Genomic DNA, 20,040 nt, shown 5'->3' with positions numbered 1-20,040 from the left:
CTGTCCTCTACCCTCAGAAACAAGTTGACCAGGAACACCATCAGGGCAAACTGACACCGTAACAGTAAAAGTCCCCCAAGTATCTTCACAGTACCATAAATCTCAGTAATTTCTGCCAACAGAAGCAAGGGCTCATCTCATTGAACTCTTTCCTTTTACGGACCAAGAACCAAAGTTCAGCAACTGCCAACTGGCCTCTGGTTTCATGCCAGAAAAAAAAATGAACAGGAAGGACCTCCCCTGGCATCTGTGAACCCTGCATAAGAAAATTATTAGTATTGAAGCTGTGAGAACATGCATGTTGATTTTGACAACACTTTTTATTTGTGATGCATCATCTAAGAATTTCATATTAATAGCTGATAATAAGGATTCTTTTCATAATTCCCATCACTATGCCTAAAGTTCTTATTTCTCACATAAGATTTAACAGTGTTCTGATATCTCTAGTCTTTGGTCAAAGTATCAAGTTATGGTCACATATTCATTTAAAGCAAACTTCCTTACTGTGTAAGTCAACATGTCAACAAAGAAGAAAGTGATTAAGTAAAGCACCCAATTGTCAGAATAACTTACGAACTGTGTTCCAATTGTAGTATTTATATAACAACAATGTGGGCAGATGACTTAATCAAAACAGTAAATTACCTCTGGGAGACATTAAAACATAGAAGAGTGCTACAGGGTGATGTGGTAATAATAGAGGCTAGAAGGATGTCAAAATAAGAATGTGTATAGGGAGCTCATTTGTTAGTGAAATGAGATGTTTGAACGTATCCATGATCTGAAAGGAACTGGCAGAAAAGAAGGGAGAATAAAAATAAGTGAACTGAGGTTCTGGGGAAGTTCAAAGTGAATATAATTTGTAGAAAAGATGAAGTGGTCAGCCTTGAACAGGGGAAGGTCATTTCATCCTCTAAAAATGAAGGGCAAGAGGTGAAGGTGGGTGGGAGGGAGATAGAGCTGTAGATTGGATCAGAACATGAGATACGGCTATGTTTACTTCTCTATTCTCTGTGGTGTATGAGGCAAGATTGCATGATGTCTGTTAAAGAGAATGAGTAAAGGAATGGGTTCTGGAAAGCAGTAAGTATTTGTAACAACTCCTCCAAAACCAACCAAACAAAAAAAAACTATATAGAAACCAGCAAAGAATCTGAAAGTAGCAGAGTGTCCAGTTGAGGATAAAGATGGATTTGCAGTGTCCCTGTTTAATTCAAATATTTCCCTGGTTTTCTCCAATAATACTTAACTATCTGTGTGTGGCTGGAGCAGGGAAAATAGATTGTTGGCAAAATATGAATTTGGGAGTGGGGTACAGCAGATGGAAGAGGGTAGGGAGTATAGGCTGCTGGCAAGGTAGTTAAGCTAAGCTGCACAGCAAAGGAGAAAAGGAACTTGGATCATGAGGAACCCACTGATGGCAGGGAGAGAGAAAGAGAAAGGGAAGTGGGGAGTCAGATGAATGAAGGTCTGGCTGACCTGGATTAGGAGGAGAAAGAAACAGAGGGGGCTGGAAATAAAGAATGTCACTGTCAGATTTAGAGATTTCAGATATGGCAGTCGGGAGCAATGTTGAAACTCAAGGACTGGACTTAGAAGTAGATTTCTAAAAATAGGGTACTTTAGTGTTCAAAATGAAAGCTGACAAAGATGCAAGGTCAAGGCACTAGAATGCTGAATGCTCATCCACATGGACTTTGAAGTTAAGGCTGCTTGCAGAAGTTGTAAAGGAATGGACCTATGTGAAACACATATTTGATAAACATCAAGGAATGATCTGGAGGTGACAGGTAACAGCAGAACAAATTGGTAAGATAAGCAGAGCAACACCCAGCCCACCTCTCAGGGTTATTCTGGGACTCATATATAAAAGTTATACAAGGGGTATAAAATATAATTTAAATGGAAATGATTATGATTATATCTAAACTTATACAGTTAGACATTAAAGCCTATGCACACACATGCACACGCTCACAAGACCTTATCAGTCTTATGGGATATCAGTATCACCTACTGTCAACATCAGCAACTCTCATCTTATACTTAATATCAACAGCTCTTAAAGCATTTCATAAACACATTGTAGTCAGTGTGTTTTCACAAAAACCCTGGGAGGTAAATAGTACACATTCTATTAACCACAGATGAAGAAACTGGGGAATAGAGACATTTTAGTGATTTGGTTAAAGCCAGTGTCAGACTTCAATTCTGAAGGAAGAAACTGAAGTTTTCTAAGTGCCAAACATGATGAGAACGCTTTCCACCAGGTGCTCATTTGCTTCCTGTTTTTCCTATATAACATCTAGGATGCTTGCACACCTGACAACTCGATTCTGTAGTTTTTCTTAACCATCACATATCAGAATATTAGAACACTGGAAACTTAAAAGTATTGACTTTGCAAGGAGATTCTAACCTCAGAGCTCATTTTTTCTTCAAGGCTCCCAATGTTTACTTACTAGTAAGATTATATTCCAAACTGTCTCTTATTAGTACAAACAAACCCATGATTCTGTTTTTGAGAAATTCCTTCATTAAAAATAAATGTAGAATCATTGATTTTCAGGAAAGTATGGTGCTGCTTTTAATACAATCATGTCTACTGTATACAAACAAAACGGGGGTGTTTTAATAACAAAAACATTCTTCAGGCTACCTCTCAAAGGATGTTTTGAGTTGCAAGTCCCTTTCAAGTTAAGCTTTAATAGGACTATATTTTAATGTTAGTTATTTCCTAGTGACTACTTTAAACTCCATGGGCCTCAGTTTCTGCATTTGTATAACATATGATCTCCAGGACTCATGGGATACAGTTTTTGTAAAATGCCTAACACAATACATTTCGTTTGTCAAATATTCGCTAAGTAGTAAGGGTGATTTTAATCAGCTATAACCTGTTATCCCACATTTCACTGTTAAACTACTTCCTTCCTTTGTGTGAAATGTGTCACTAGAGTGACACCGATGAGGGGAAATGGATTATTGCAACCTTCAGTTTGAAACCACAGTTTAACTTAGGAGATGTTCACAAACTAATGACTTAAGATGTGAAGCAGTTAGGAAATGATCTCTTTAATGTTTGGCAAAATCACCTACACTAAGAGTAAGAACTTCTGTCTCTCATAAAAAGCATACAACACACACACACACACACACACACACACACAAAAGTGAAAAGACAAGTCACAAACCAGGACATATATCCTGACCCAGCAATGTGAATCAATGTTAATATATGTGTGACACTGAGCAGGAGCCAGGAAACAGTTTTGTAAGAACTGCAGCAAGTACTCTTTTTAACTCTGACTCAGAGGAGGAATATTTTTAGTTTTCTTTTTCACTACTTCTCTAAGATATTTCCACATCTCAGTTCATGCACAATTGAATTCTCATCACACCAATACCTGCTGAAGATCGTGCAGCTAGAATATGGTTCCTCAAATACTACAGATCCTCCTTGACTCGCTCCCCAGCTCATGGCTTAGAGCTGAAGTCCCTTTCACCCTTCTCTCAGTTGCCCTCTCTTCTGGGTCTCTATTCAAGACTCTTATATATCACTTGCTTGCTCCTTTCCTCTCCCTGCATGGCTAGCCAAGGTCTTTGGAATGCCAAGGAGCCTTGAACAATGGATGGCCAGTATAGTACCAATATCACACCATGTGGAACATGGAAATCAGGCCCACCAAAGCCATTGGCTGAGTGGGGGAGGGGAAAGGGGGGAGGGAAAAAGCAAAAGAAGAAGTAGCTAGCTTCAACCCAGGATACTGATGTTAAATTTTCCCTTAGAGCAGAAATTGATGCCTACCTAAATGAAGGTACTGGAAACCAGCAAAATGGCAGTGGGTTCTAGCAATGAAAGTGAACATGACTGTACCTTTATAAAATAATTGCCTAATCAAGGCCTTATGCCTGCCTGAACTGAAGAATGAGAAGGAGGCCTAAATAGGCAATTCCTAATTGCACTCCCAAATTATACTTGGCACAATTTACTTTAAAACATTCAAATGGCCTTAATAATGAGGGAAACACTTCCATGGCCCTATATTAGGTGTCAATGACGGTCCTAAGAAGGTGACATACATCAATGATCTCTTTAATGTTTGGCAAAATCACCTACACCTACTCATTAATTTCTCAGTAAAACCCCATTTGAGAGTGTCTATTATTAGGTTGGACCATATGAAATTGCAAAACTTAACTATTTTCCCCTGTAAATGGTAACTGTGCCTGATTCAACCTGCATTCTTGTCTGCATGTTATAGATAAAAAGTGGATGCAGAACACTTATGCAACTTGCTAGTAAGTGGCAATTTTGGGGCCAGGTAATTTGGCTTCTGTTTCTATTGTTATTATTAACTACTGAAATATCTGTCTCTCTACCACACTGAATTAAAATGACAGAAATAACGAAATTTTTTCTTTAAACCTTAAAATCACATTAAAATCTGTGTTGTATCATTCTCAGTCTGCACATATCACACTCTTCTTGACTCTTCTAATTCTTTTTTCTTTCTTTCTTTCTTTCTTTCTTTCTTTCTTTCTATACTGGGGATGGAACCCAGGGCTACTTTACCACTGAGTCACATCCTCAGCCCCCCCCTTTTTTTCCCCAAAGACAGCCAGTGATTTTTATTTATTTATTTATTTTTAATTTTAATTCGTAATATATGACAATAGAATGCATTACAATTCATATTACACACATAGAGCACTTTTTCATATCTCTGGTTGTACACAAAGTAGAGTCACATCCTTCTGTCTTCATACATGTTCTTAGGAATGAGACAGGGTCTTGCTAAATTGTTTTGAGCCTAGCTAAATTTCTGAGGCTGGCCTTGAACTAGCAATCTTCCTGCCTCAGTCTCCCAAGCTTCTGGGATTACAGATGTGTACCACCACGTGTGGCCAGACTTTCCTGTTTCTTTTGAAATGATATCACTGCTCATTCAGTCACTCAGCTGGAAAACTCCAAATTGACCTTGATTTCTTCTCTATTTCTCTATGACTAGAATCCAAATAATATTCATTAAATCTTTCTTAGCAGGAGCTGTAGAAACAAAGGACTTGAGAAAAGAAAGAAACTTTCAATATAATGTACCAATGGTCTCTGATTTTTCAACTTTCCAGTGGTGTGAAAGTAATATGCATTCAGTAGAAACCATATTTCAGATTTTGAATTTTGAACTTTTCCTGGTCTAGCAATACATACACAATATTGGGCTTTCATGCTGAAAGTTCCCAGTCAGCCATTCTATCATAAGAGTAAACAACCCACACTCTGCAGTGCACAGTGTTGCTAAGTTACAACGTTCATAGGTGAGGCATATTAAATGCATATTTGTCTTACAGTATTTTATTGGGACATAACCCCATTGCGAGTCAAGGAGGATCTGTAGTTGTTTATCTCATGCAGATATAGTGACTGAGTGAGCTGGTAGCAAAAGCACAAGAGCTGTGCTGGTCATTGCTCTACATTCTCCCTCAATTATACAAGACCTCTCTCATTGGATTAATACCATAGATAATAGCTCTCTCAAGAACTTCAGGACCAATTGTCATTCTCTAACTCTCATATATGGCAATAGCTCAATTCATTGAACACTTTACTCTGGACCAACCACTTTTTTTTAAAGTAAAAAAGCCAGTCAGTATAATACTTCTATGGTATTTACTATCATAAACCCCATTTTACAAATAGCAAACTATGGCAAAGAGAAATTAAAGTGACTCACCTACAATGCACATTCTGTAGACTAGCTTTAGAAGTCATGCCTTAGACCACTCTCTCATACGTCCTTCACCCCCACTACCCTTCATTGGGTAAAGCTCAGACTTACATACTCTGGGAAGTGCTTGCTAATTCTCCTCTCACTCTGGGATAAGTTGAAAATCTTCTCCACCTGTGGCCCTTGTTCATATCATGTTTACATAGTTGACTACTTATTTGTCTATTTTCTCCACTGGATTGCACATACTTTGGGAGCAATGACTATTCTACTCTTTTTAATGTTCACAGGATTTGATACAATACCTGATACTGAGATAACTAAACAGATACCCATTGAATGGTCTTTTCCATTAACCTTCCTCTTCATTCCATCTATTTTCCATCTTGAAGTGACTCTTCAAGATGGGAAAAAGCAGTTTCGTGTATAAGTTCAGTAAAGACAGGTCACCCCTTCATTTGCCTTCATTAATAACTGAGATAAGTCTTTTTACTACAGTTCCACAAATGTTTGGACATGAACTTTTCACACTATTAACAGAAATTTTTTCACCCATAGTCACTATATCTAGAATCAGATTTGTTTTAATTTTTATACTTTGATTTTTTTAGAGTGAAATAATTCCATGAAGATGCATTCATTTCTATTATTTTATTTAAGCTCTTAGATCAGAAATTAAGTTTCTGCAAGGAGGTGAGAGAAGTATTTGGCCTTAACAGTGAATATACTAGAACATTCATAGCTAAAATGGGCTTGAGAAGTTGTTATGGTGAGATATGCTTTAAATGACTTTATGTTTAAATGTGCTGGTTTTAACGGAAGTGTCCAGACTGCTACTATGTCCTCTGATGTAAAGTCATATGCAGATTTCTAATAAATAATGTTAAGTTAGATGGATATCCAGATAGAAAAGTACACTTTCATATTTCACTTCATTTAAAAAAGTAATTCTGCATGAAGAGCAGATGTTAGTGTGAAAAGCAAAACAATATTTTTTAAAAGAAAATATCTTTCTGATCTTTGAGTAGAAAAAAAACAAAACCCCACTAACTATAGAAGAATGATACTAAAAAATTGAACTGTATTGAAACTAAGAATTTGTGTTCGTTGAAACAAAAAAGAATGAAAAGGCAAGCCATAGATTTGAGAAGACATTCATAAAACATATTCGGCAAAATAATTAGATCCAGTATATATGTCCCACACATCTTTATGAAAAGGTAAATTATTCAATTATCTTAGAAGAGGGAGATACCCTATAGCCACAAGAAATCAATAAACACCGTTTTTCATGTGTTTATTTGTTTCTCTGGACACCCCATTTTTCAGTGTCTAGAGAAACAAATAAATCCGCTCTCATATAACTTATTCTCCCACCAACATAGCTAAAATCAAAATGACAGAAAATAAGAAGCACTGTCAAGAATGTAAAACAAGGGGAACTCTGGACTACTGTTACTGGGAGTATAAATTCAACAATCACTTTGGACATCTCTTTGGCAGGTTTTTATTAAAACTCTCTACCCAAAGTAATCCCACACCTAGATATACCAAACAGAAATATGTACATATGTTCGACACAAGGTATTCACAAGAATATTCTCAGCAGCACTATTCCTAAGAGCCCCGCCACGAATCTGTCCAAGACTTCCCCAACTATAGAACACATGAAGTGTGGTTTATCCACCCTATGGAATATGACAATGAGAATGAATAATCTACAAAAACCACAACAGTGTGGATGGATCTCACAGCACAATGTTAAGCAAAGAAATCAGACACAGAAGAATGCAAACTATATGGTGTCATTACTAAAAACCTCCAAAAGCTAACAAAACTACTCTGTATTTTTATCTGGTTAATCTGTGAGTTACAAGTCCAGGTAGTGGTTACTTTGGGGGCAATGGTGACTGGCCCGGAGTGTGAAGGGGCTTCTAGTTGCTGATGATAATTTTGTTTTTGGAAGCTAGAACCTGAGAGGTGCTTAAATATGTTAACAGTCTGGTATTTATGACATATTCACTTTTCCACAGGTGTGTTGTACCTAATATAATAATAAAAATCACATAGCAATGAGTGCAGTCAATGGCCATTGCTTACGTTTATTATTAGCCCACACCTAAAATGTATGTCTGTTTTTGTTTCTTGAGCACACAGAAAGTACTTTGTTTCATCACAATATTCTACTGTGATAAGAAGGAATCCAGTACTAGTTTCATGGGTTGAATTGTGTCTCCCCACCCCCATTCTTATTTTGAAGTTCTAAATTCCATGAACTTAGAAGTAATCTTCTTTGTAAATATGATAATTGCAGAAATAATTAGCAAAAATGAGATTACACTGGAATCAGGTGAGTCCCTCACCCAACATGATGGGTGTCCTTAAAACATGAGGAAATTTGGGCACAGGTAAGCACAGAGGGAAGATAATGTGAAAACCCAGGGAGAACACAGTCATCTGCAAGCCAAGAAAGAGTGATCTGGAAAGACCACTTGCAGCCCCAGAAAGAATCAATCTTGCTGACATCTTGATCTCAGACTCCCAGCCTCCAGAACTGTGACACACCATGTTTATGTGTTTAAACCACTCAGTTTGTGGTACTTGTTACAGCAGTCCTAGCAAATGAATAAATTGGAAAAATGGAAAGATTACTAAGTTTCCTATGGACACTCTCCAGAAAGCAGGAAGGGAAGGCGGTGCTGATGTATCCTCTGCCCTGGAATGCTCACCCCCCATACTCTGCCTCCATTAGCATCTCACACACTTGGTAAGGCTACTGTAGGGAGTGGGGGGCATGGAAGCTCATGCAGGGGAATGATAAGACACTTTCTCTGTTTTGGAACGATGTTATGCTCTGAATCATGCAATATACTGAGACGGCACATAAAATTCTACGCATCCCAAGTGGCCATAAGGTCCTCAGAGAGGAATCCTCAGAATTTCCTGAGCTGGCAGTGGCCAGGGTCTGAAGTAATTAAAGGAACTAAAATGGTCCACTTGATCGTACCTGAAGCAGTGGTTCCCATCTTGTTTGGTCATGACCTCTGTGAGAATCTATTGAAAGTTATATATCTTCTTATGAGACAAAGGTCTATGTCACCCTGATCTTTAAGGCAGAGAATTCATTTTGATCCTGCTTCCAGAAATAAAGAGGTATGGCTGAAGACAATGGGGTTCCCCTTGTCACCTCAGAGGAAGTTGGCTTCATTAGATCCCATGCCAAGACTCAAAGGTACCATTGTGGAAACTTTGTGACTTCCCCACATGGGTTATTTTTGCTCTTTCCCTCTCATGTTTTCCATAGTGATTAGCAGATAATTAGAACACAAGAGATTATGTGCCTATCTTTAGAGATAGAAAGGAAGGGGAAAGCCGAAGGATGCACGAATTACCCAGCCAGATTTGGGGAAAGAGGAGACAAGTGGGGAGAGTGAGTAACCAAGAGGAGAGGGCACAGGCTTTTTGGTAAGTAAAAACAAAAACCATTGCTTTCTTAGAAAGAATGCTCATTACCTTTCCTGTGGGATTCCCAGTATTTTATTTAACTCCATTTCCCATCACACCTTTATCAGTGTTAACTGCTAGGGGTATGAGCAGTATATCATTGATTAGGCCTGGTTAGTAAGGGAAAGATGAGTAAATAAAGATATATAGCACTTTATCTGTTTACACTGGAGTATGTTACTGAAAGATTTCATAAACTCTTGAATTGTAAGTTTCCAACATGCTCAAAAAGTATAGGGTGCTAATGCTTAAGGACAGGTACTATAACTTATTCACCATTATATTTGCAAAACTAAATTGTCTCTCTGGCACATAGTAAATACTCAATAAATAGTATGAGTAAATAAATGAATAAGTGGGTTGGAATGATCATGGGATTTGTGTCATAAATTTGGATACAAGTCTAGATGTGACCATTAAATAGATGTGTGACAATGTCTTCAGGACTGGCTTCCTATTCCACAAAATGAGGAAATTGGGCCAAATATAAATATGATACTGAAACATTCTACAATTTAGAGTATACCCAGTAAAACAAGCTCTTTGCAGTCACTGATATGTATTGTAGACAAGATGGTGTGATACATGCCAACATATAGGAAGTCTAGAAGTTAGGAAAGTCTAATTTAGAAAAAAAAATCTTTTTTTTTTGTTCTATCCTTAAAGAAACTGAGACCTAAATTTGCCTAAAGTGCAATCCTGTGATCATCAATGTACTCAGCAGCACTTGCATAACCACTGCCTTGGGCAGGACTGGACCAAAATAGTAGGAGAGAAAGAAGGGAGAGACAGTGTCACAATCCTACAAAGGAGAGAGTTTTGACAAGTACAAGTTGCTGGGAAAGAAGCAAACTGCTCCTTTGGTTGAGAGAAATTAGCATTTTCAAGCCATCAGAGATTCCTGCAGCTTCGACATCAGTCCTATTAGTGGATTTCAATGCTCTGAAAGCTCTTTGGTAGGAGAACAAGTGTCCATCTTTGAGATTATGTGCTTATCTTCAGGAGACAGAGTATAAACAAAACCCAAGAGAACTAAGACTGAACTCATACTAAGGGAATAGAGTAGGATGGAATAAAAATAGACTGACATAAACTCTATATATTATTATTAATAATATTGTTTTATTAACATTTAATAGTATTTACCAGGACAAAAATACTAATTTGGGGGGTGGGTACTGAGGATTGAACTCAGGGGCACTCGACCACTGAGCCACATCCCCAGCCCTATTTTGTAATTTATTTAGAGACAGGGTCTCACTGAGTTGCTTAGCACCTCACTGTTGCTGAGGCTGGCTTTGAACTCATGATCCTCCTGCCTCAGCCTCCTCAGCTGCTGGACTGCAGGCATGCACCACTATGCCCAGCAAAAGTATTAATTTAAGTGAACTGTTTCCTCTTTAACTCTTAGATGAATGACTGTGTTTCATTAAATTAATATGACTCATCTTTAAGATGTTTTTATTACTTGCTAAAACCATGCTGCTACCATCCACAAACCTTTTAGTATTAAATGTCCTTTTTTGAAACTCATAAGCAAAAATCTTAAATATATGTGCACACGGAATTATTACAGCTTCTTTTATTCAGTCTATCCACTTCTTCTGGCAGATTTTGATTTCTTGACAGTATTATGCATCAGTGGATCTAATTCTGCTTGAAGTGCTTAAATGGTTTTAAATATGTAGGGATCAGACACATAATAATGATCTTTCTAATTTCCAAGGATCCAGCCCTCAAGGATTCCTGGGGGTTTCTGCTAACTTTTGTGGACTGTGTCCTCTCAATGACCTGTGATTAAAAAGTGCACCATTTTTAAAAATGACCTAAAATGTGGGGCATTTTCACAATTGCTTTCTCATTTTTTTTGGCTCAGGCAATATTTCTCTTGCCTCCTGTTATTCACCATCGAATGTTTGTGACCTTACAACTCCTCAGCTGAGGTGGGAGGATAGGAAAGAGGATTGGAGAGGCCCTATTTTTGGCTGTGCTACCTAAATTCCCAGGAAGAACTTAGCTTTCCCTTTCTCCTTTCAAGAGTTGTGCTGCACTGTTTAGGAACCAGATCTGCAGAACCTGGGAAGTTAAGTGCCTTGAAAACAAAATAATAGGACATCCAAAAGCCATAGGGGCACATTTTATCAACTGCAGCTTAAAAATACTTTTTATGGACTGAAAAGGTTAAGGATGCACACTTTTAAATAAAACATGACTGAAACAATGAACAAATGTTACTCTTATGGTGTGGTAATTACAGTAAGTCTATGTTTTTTTTTCCACACTTACTTAGTCACATTATTGGCTACACAAAGAAATACATAATTGTCTTTGATACAGGTGTAGAATAAATTTGGAAAAATGTCTATTAAATGAAGATTGCATTTGAAATCAGTTCTCTATTTAAAGCCAAGTCTTATTATAAAGTAAATCTCCTAATCAATACTGCTGGTAATGAGTCCCATATTACATACTGCTTGATCTCACAAAACATCCTGATCTGGTAAGATTTCATGAGAACTGTGATAGAACTAAGTACCAAGTCTCAAGTATCTATTTTTTCTAAGTCCCACGGAAGTACTTGGAATGGCTGTACCCAAATTTTGTACCTATTCTATGCTGTAAAACAACTGGGGATCCTCACACCAAGGATTCTGATTCAGTAGATATGAGGTGTTGACAACAAAGTGTATTTCTGTCACCCAAAATTAAGACTGTCACCTCTGAACATCACTCTTCACAAATGTGTTAATAAAAAAAATAGATTTGCCTCATTATTGAAGTAAAAAAAAGACGTGAATACTCACAGGAAATCCATGCTCAGAGGAAGCAAATTTCAATAGCTGAGTAATATTAAGGTTAATTGCCTCCTCTACCTCGTAAGGCTTTGGTATATTTATCTGAATGCTCATTGTTCATAGATGAGTTCAAGTGTTTGAATAGTTTAAAAGCTCTCACTTTGAAGACTATTTCTGCTCTTAATATTGCATGTAACCATTAGCTATACTAGTATTCTGGAAAAAAAAAAAGCCTTTTCCAGACTGTAATACCAATAATATTTGAGGAGCTACTAGGAAATCAGCTCATTTATTTATATTTCTGCCACCTAATATATGAGATCAATGAAAAGCAAAACAATTAATAATACCTGTGGCTGGTGAGTTTTTTGCCTAGAGTAGGGGTTGGTGACACATTTCCTTTAAAGGGCCAGATGGCAAATATATAGCCTGTGAGGGTCAGTTACTCATTGGTTAGAGCACTAAGGCAGCCACAGCCAATATGATTTAGCTGAAAGATGTTGGCTGATTTCCAATAAAACTTTACTTTAGATGCTGAAATCTGAATTTCATATAATTTGCCCTTGCCATAGAATAATAGTATTGTTTGCATTTTTTCAACCATTTAAAATATAAGAACCACCCTTAGTTCAAAGGATACAGAAAAAGTCAGGTGCTAGATCTTACCCTCAGGTGGTATTTGCCAGTCCCTGGGGTAGAGTGCTGAATAGGTTAAACCACATTTGGATCCACAGATGTGTGAACCCATTTCTTCTGTTAAGCTCTGTTGCATCATTCTTTGGTCACAGACTGGAGTACTAACTCCAGCCTACCACCAGACAAGTGCATGGGGAACAAGGAAAGTGAATGTGTAAGATGAACTGTAGAATCATTGCTCCTACAAACTCCCTAAGGAGTCCCCTGTGTTGCCTTGCAGGAGATGGACTACATGCATGCAATAAGGCCCCAAACATGAGAGCATGAACATGGAACACAAGAGGCCTCAGAACTCTCCACTGTTTATGCCTTGGGTTTCTCACCTCGTAAATCCAGGCTTGATAGAGTGCACCTCAGCAAGGTCCTGTACAGACTTACCAGGAAAGTGAAACCAGTTTGGTTTTAATAAGACTACAGATCTTGCCTGGGAATCTCTCTTATCCATATAACAGACCTGTTTTCATCATCAAGTTAATGCCTATAAGCAGAGTCAATTTGATTCTCCTACTTTCTCCAACTAAGTAACACTAAGAGATAAGAGAAGCTTATAGCTAATAGAGCTGTGGATGTTAAAACGTTTAATCTATTAATATAGGACAGCATTTCCCAAAGGATGTCATGCTAAATGCCCACTCTGTTAGATGTTCCGCTAGAAAAAAGCATTTCAAGGTCTAACAAGTTTAGGATACGTGACATAAAATGTCCCTCCTTTTTTGATGATTCTTAATATGCATTAGTATATTAAAGGCTCTGAGGATTCCTGCAATAAAACTGCTTTTAGGTTAAATCAAGTGTTTTTCGAAATTAATTTTTCTTTTTCCTTTACTTAACTGTTATTAATATCCCAAGAAAATAAATGATCCACAAACTACATTCTGGGAAACACGGCTGTAGACAAGGAAGAAGGAGGGAGAGGTTTTAAGCAGGGGAGTGGATTATGTTTTAGAACAATCCTTTTGGGGAAGATCAGATTTTCTCCCCTCGTTTTTGCCAGTTTAGGAAACTATACTATATTGAACCCACAGCCTCAAGTCAGAAATACAGGAGCTCTATCTCTAGAGGTGACAATATTTTTAAAAAATTAAATAATGCAATCATGGTTTTAAAATGACTCAAACCTTACAGAGGACAGCATGAAAAGCAAATGTTTTCTCACTCCTAGCCCAATAGCCAGTACACTTTCTAGAGGGGTCACTTTCTGCTTTGTTTTTCAGTTCTTCTTATGGCAAGTCTAAATTACATGCACGTGAGCCTATTGTTTCGGATTCAAAAGTTAAGCAGTATATACTGAAGGAACTCATTCATACTTCTTCCGGACTTGCCCAGCCCCTATATTCGACCTGTCACCCACTGCATCAATCCTACTTTGAAGTTATATCTCAAGTCTCTGCACTTTAGGGCCTTTCCTTGTCAGCAGGCTTGCCTGTACCTGTGCCTAATTGTTCATCCTACGTCTGAGTCTTTTGCCCTCCAGTCCATTCTCCTTACTGACTCCAAATAGACTTCCTTAAAATATCATTTAGGACAGTCTCTGGCTTAAAAGTCTTCAAGGCTTAACTCTAAGATGAAAGTCAAAAACTTGATGAAGACCTGTGGAGTTGAGTGGGATCCACATCCTCCCCACCTCCCCACACTCTCATGCAGCAGCTCAGATACCAACTCACACACTCCAGCCACATGTGCTGTCTTTGTACCCTGAACACTTTCAGCCTTTTTTTCTCCCTTGGGCCTCCCCATCTGCAGTTTCCTCTGCCCAGATGCATCTCTTTCTCTCTCTCTGTGTCTCTTGAGTCAACTCCTATGCTCCTTTCTAATATTTCTTTGTCAAAGAATCCTTCCCAGAGTGCTGATCAATACCAGTTTTCTCTCCTAGCACTCCATTCTTCTCCATACTACTTCCCACAATTTGTTACTATACATTTATTTTGTAAATGTCTGTAAATTCCAAAAGGGAACTTAACATCTGCTTTGTTTTCCACACTAAATGTGGGAAACTGCCATGGTGTCTGGTCACAGAATGGCTTTAATAAAAATGTATGACATGCATGAAGGCAGCTGGGAGGGATTTCTATTAGTTCTAGGTCCTGACTTCTCCTTACCTGCAACTCTAGCTCCATCTGACTTCCTCTTTTTTACAAACTTATCAACCACAAGTTTCATAATTTGTTCATCTCTGTGAGGACCAGAACTTTAACAGTCATCTCTTATACCTTTCCATTTAGGCCTTTCTCAGAATTTCGGTTTATTTCATTCTCTTCTGGGAAATCCATTGCTCTTATTTTCTGCACCACACATTTGGTGCCTAATGTTCTCTTTCCCTGCAATACTTTATTTGCTATTGTTAATTAATACCTTATATTTGCCTATTTTGTCTTGCTAATGATGTCAAAGGTTTATTGTATGCAGGACCTGGTAAGTACTGTCCTAATGTACAATGCATGCCCCTGCCTAGAGTGGGTGCATGAAAGAAGTCATTGTCATCCACCACTCTTAGTTGCCTCTATTATGAGATCTTGTGATGGGAGTTTGATCCATTTCCTTCTACTGTGTTTTCTTCAAGAGTTCTGACTGCACTGCCATCATGCTGGAAAGGAAAGGTGGGATACAGAAAATTTCTGACATCACAGAGAAGGACTCAACGGAGAAGAGTGGACACAGTGGACTGACCTGAGTTTTCTTGGTTCCTCCTTAGCAGGCACCAGAGATACAGAGATAAGGATAATTTGGTAAGGAACAGGTGCCCTTTATTGATTAAATATGTCCTAGAATATTTACAATGGTGTCTTGATCAAGATTTTGAATGTGTTGGACTTTTAGAATTAAATGAAGCATGGAGAACTACCTCCTAAAGAAAATTTCAATTATTGACTCACTTTCTCATTGTTTAATTTGTGGATGATTTAGATGCAAACATTAATTTAATTCAGGAATTGTCTTTGGGATCCAAGAAGTTATTGTTTACCTTCAGTTGCCTGTTCCAATCTTGTACAAATAATAATATTAGGAATATTTAAAATACTGAATACTACTTAGATACTTTGTTTTATTTTATTTTTACCAAAATATAGGGTTATAAATGCTTTGAAATGCATGTATGTGTGTGTGTGTGTGTGTGTAATTTCTATTAGTCTTTAAAACAATCCTGTGTGGAATACTGAATAGCTAATATTATTACCATCTTATAATTGATAGCTCTGACACAGAAAATTTGTGACTTATTAAAGGTTATGAAAAGAATTAGTGATAGTCCCAGAACATGAGCCTGTGTATCTTGTAATATAAATTAAGAATGATTTCTGGTACACTGTACTCCAAAACCTTTATAAGGTACTTAACCTATCTTCCTAAAGCTACTTCTGAAAAAATGGAGTAGAAAGGGTAAGCCTGTAATAATGCCATCTTTGTTAGCATGAAATTATTTGACACCAGTAAACATTTTTATAATTATTTTCTTTTTACCTAAGATAACACAACCACCTCTAAGATAAATAGAATAGAGTATCATCTGTTGTCTTTATTTTGTCAGTGGGGAAACTGAGATAAAGACAAGCTTAATGACATGCCTGAGCATATCTAAGCAAGCAGAGGTTAAATTCCAGGTTGTGGTGGTGAAGTCACCTTAAAAATGGAACTTCTGTAAGACGATGTTGTTATTTGGTAAGTTCTGGAATGAGATTGTCAGCCTGGGTTCATGGCATAATATGCAGGACCCAGTGCAAAGTGAAAATTTAGAGCCCCTTGTTTGAAAAATAAGGTAGCAGACAGTGGCAGCAAAATATTAAACAGATTGCCCTCTTAAGTGTAGGGTTCCACGAAACTAGACAATTTGATAAGGAACAGCTGCCCTTTATTGATTAAATATGTCCTTCCACAAAGCTGATCTTGCCTGGAGTCCCTGGATGTCTAGAATGGGGGCGTTTGAACGTTACAAGGTTGTGAACTCCTCAAAGTGTAAGCAGAATTCTGTGTTAATGTGCACATGTTTGTTTTTTATATTCCATTTTAACCCATACTCAAAAGAGGTCTGTTAATGAAAGTAGGCATTAAGACCATTTCTTCAAGAATGATGTATGATCCTACAGAGACTACAACGTCAGAATGTATTGGCAGGTACAAGCGTGTGGCGGTTCTAGGTATGATCCTCCATGAGAATGTATTTGTGAGTAAGTGAATTTTTGTGAACACTTGAGAGTTAATACAAAAAACAAGCAATTTTAAGGCTGACTAGATGTTACACTCAAGAAGGCATCTTCAGAAAGGCAATGGAGAGATGGAATGGTTCAGATGACCATATTCTTGATATATCTCAGTGATACCCACAGATGAACTATTTATTTTTCAGCCCTTAAAGAAAGTTTCTTCATCTTCTTCTGAGGCTGGGTTATGTTTAGCTTCCTTTAAGGGAAAGTAGATTATCACATTAATTTTTTCCAGTGATGATAAGACTTACCAAATCATGGTGATTTATTAGAACCAAATATTAGAAATCAGAGTAAGGTAGGAATCTGTTGACAAAACAAGTGCAGAAGATGTCCTCAAAAAATGGGGAAAGACTGGGGCTGGAGTTGTGGCTCAGTTGTAGAGCCTTTGCCTAGCATATGTGAGGTACTGGATTCGATCCTCAGCACCACATGAAAATAAATAAATAAATAAAGGTAAATTTTAAAAAAGCAATGGGAAAGACCTGAATTATTAGAAACACTACAAGTAAAATGTCAGGACACTTGACTCTTTGCCAGTTAAAACTTCTTGGCCATCTCTAGAAACTCCACATACAAATATCCCTAGAAGTTTGTTAAGATGTCACTCTTACACTTTGACAGCCTGGCTTACGTTTTTATTTAGTTCCTTCGTCCTACTTTATGGCTTTTGTACTAAATATGCACCTGAGTCAAATCTCCAATTCATGTAAATGGAAATATAGAGAAGGGTAATGGAAACCACAGGGTAATTCTCAAATTTCCATTTGCACAGTGTCAAACTTCTCTGGACACAGCATCTAACCAGCAGAAAAACACCATCCACTTGAGTTTTCAGTCACTTTGCTATTCCCATTATGTCCTCTTTCATGCACATGAAAGAACTAGTTGCCAAAGTCTTGCAGATTCAGCCATAACCTTGGATGCTCACACTAGGTAACTCATACATGGCAGGAAAAAAAATGTTCATAATCCTACTTGCCAGGAGAAGTGACAAAGTAAAGATATTGTCAGGAAAGGCACATTCCTATAATTTCTAGAATAAGGCTGGACAGGAATTTTATCTAATTGACCCCAATTGTCCCGCGGGTACTCTTACTCGCTGCGAGCGAGCAGCTTTCTAGAAAGCCATCTACTTCAGTTGGAGTCTTCAGGAACCTGTTCTCTTGCTCTCCCCGCGCTGCCCCAAACACAGGAAGAGGTCAAAAACTTCCAACCTCACTTTACTGCCCGGGTGCTTTTCAGCCTCGGATGGGCTACCCTGGCTAGTCCTGAGGGGGAGGGTCCGAACGTGCACAGCGAGGGGTGGGGCCAGGGGCGATCGAGGACGCGCTTCGGGCCGGGACAGCACGCCCAGGCTGTCCCGGGGCTGGAGGGGACCCGCTGCAGGCGCCGCTCGACACGTGGCCCCAGAATTTGCGCGCTCTCTCCAGGAATAGCGCCAGGGGCCAAGGAGGCCTACGTGGGACCCATTCCGACGCCTCTCTCCCTGGTCCCTAGCCACCAGAGCGAGGTCCTCCACATTAACCTTTTCTGGCCCTCCCAGGCTCACCGCGGTTTCACCCCCTGCGCACCCTACCTTGGCGCGCTCTGCCAAAGCCAAACGTGCCTACAGGCGAGTGGCGACTGGGGTGCGGCTGGGGGCCGCTTTAGGGGTCAGAACCACTGCAAATGCCTCTCTCCTCCCACCCGGCTTCATGCCCACCCTCCTCGAGGTCCCTCAGGGATCCGCCCCTCCCTGCTAACCCAGCCGATCCCTCCCTCCCGGGGGAGGGCCACCCCCAGCCCGGTCTTTGCCTTCGGAGCGCGTGGGCTCAGCGAGCGGAAGGGCAGGGGACCCTGGAATACCTGCTCCTCCAGCACGGGGGTGGGTTTCAACTAGTGGTCCGCTAAATCCCGGTCCTTCCCCGAGGCTACGGGAAGTACTCCAGCCACAAGGAAACTGCTCTGGTCTTTCTGCTCCCAAACGTGACACTGTATATATCCGGCTCGGAGACTGGGTGTGGGGCGGGAGGAAACCACCCTCCCTCGACCTTCCCTGTCGTCGTTGGGCGCAGAGCCGTCGGCAACCTCTGCCCGGGGCGGGAGGAGGGCTAGGGGCCGTGAGGGCCCTACAGGCCTCCGGGCGACAGCATCGTGGGCAGGGCGGCTGTGCACGCAGGCCCGCCCCGCAGCCTCCATTCATTGAGCACCAAGCCGATCCACTCGCTATTACTCCAGGGTTTTTGTATGGGTTTCCCCCCACCACTCATTTTTTTTTTTATTCGGTGGGTGAGGGGAAAGTTAGCTGGAAAGGCGCCCCTTCCTGGTCTGGAAAAGGGGAGTTCTCTTGCCTTGAAAGAGAAAGATTGGGGCGGGGGGCGGGAGGGAGGCAGAGTAGAGAGGGTGGTTCTGGTCTGAACGCTTGGAGGACAAACCATTCCCCACCCCCTTAGCAGAGAAGGCAGCCACAGATTCCAGTTTCCCCAGCCTGTCTTCTTCGCACACCCGGTGGAAGGATGCTCTTGTACCTACTCCAGACGCTGCGGAGGCGCCCTGCAATGACCGACAAGCTTTTTAAAAATCCAGGGGCGGGAGTGTAGGGAGGTGATGGGGAGGACGGGAGGCACGGTTTACTCATACTCTGGGTTTGAAGAGCAGATATCAGGCTCTGCTTGCTTGTGGTGCGGGTGGGATAGGTATGTGGGTAGGAGACTAGGAAGGATCACAATGCAAGCTGCAGGAACAGCAGCCGGCCAGCTGCGCCCAGGAGCACTTCTCCGGATTTAAAATGCTTTTTAAAAAATTATTATTAGCCTGATAGCTTTTTTAAAAAATTGGTCATTGTGAAATTCTAAGCAGAAAAGCTGGAGCTGTCAAGAAAGACTTGTAGAGGGAAGGACTAGCACCAGAGTGGAGCCCTTGCCCTCAACCAGGAAGTGCTGAAAAATGGCCAACGCCCATATTAATTCCCTAGACAATATGTAAGGTAAATCTCTAAATAAATATGCTGTGTTAAGAGAAACCAAAAGAATATTGCCATATAAGTTGTTCTGATTCTCATTATAACACTTGGCTTTCAATTAAGTAAATTTTGATTCATGAAGGTTAGCATTATTGAAACGAGCAACTTCA

At 39.6% G+C, this 20,040-nt stretch overlaps 1 protein-coding gene across 5 annotated transcripts in view; it reads right to left on the bottom strand.

Moving 5' to 3' along the window:
• The window catches only part of Far2 (fatty acyl-CoA reductase 2), a 138,164-nt gene extending 119,019 nt beyond the window's left edge, over window positions 1-19,145 (bottom strand). For all 5 annotated transcript variants that reach the window (XM_058576364.1, XM_046435420.2, XM_058576365.1 and 2 more), the window contains exon 1: window positions 18,775-19,145. The gene's annotated coding sequence lies outside the window, so the exon portion shown is untranslated. The remainder of the gene's footprint in view (window positions 1-18,774) is intronic.
• Window positions 19,146-20,040: the final 895 nt, after the last annotated feature.

This window comes from Marmota monax, unplaced genomic scaffold (assembly GCF_021218885.2).
Source record: "Marmota monax isolate L192 unplaced genomic scaffold, Marmota_monax_Labrador192_F-V1.1 WCK01_AAM20220418_F8-fsc00012, whole genome shotgun sequence".
NCBI lineage: Eukaryota > Metazoa > Chordata > Mammalia > Rodentia > Sciuridae > Marmota > Marmota monax.
The sequence above is the reverse complement of the archived record's forward strand: the minus strand, read 5'-3'. Positions and strand labels throughout refer to the sequence as shown.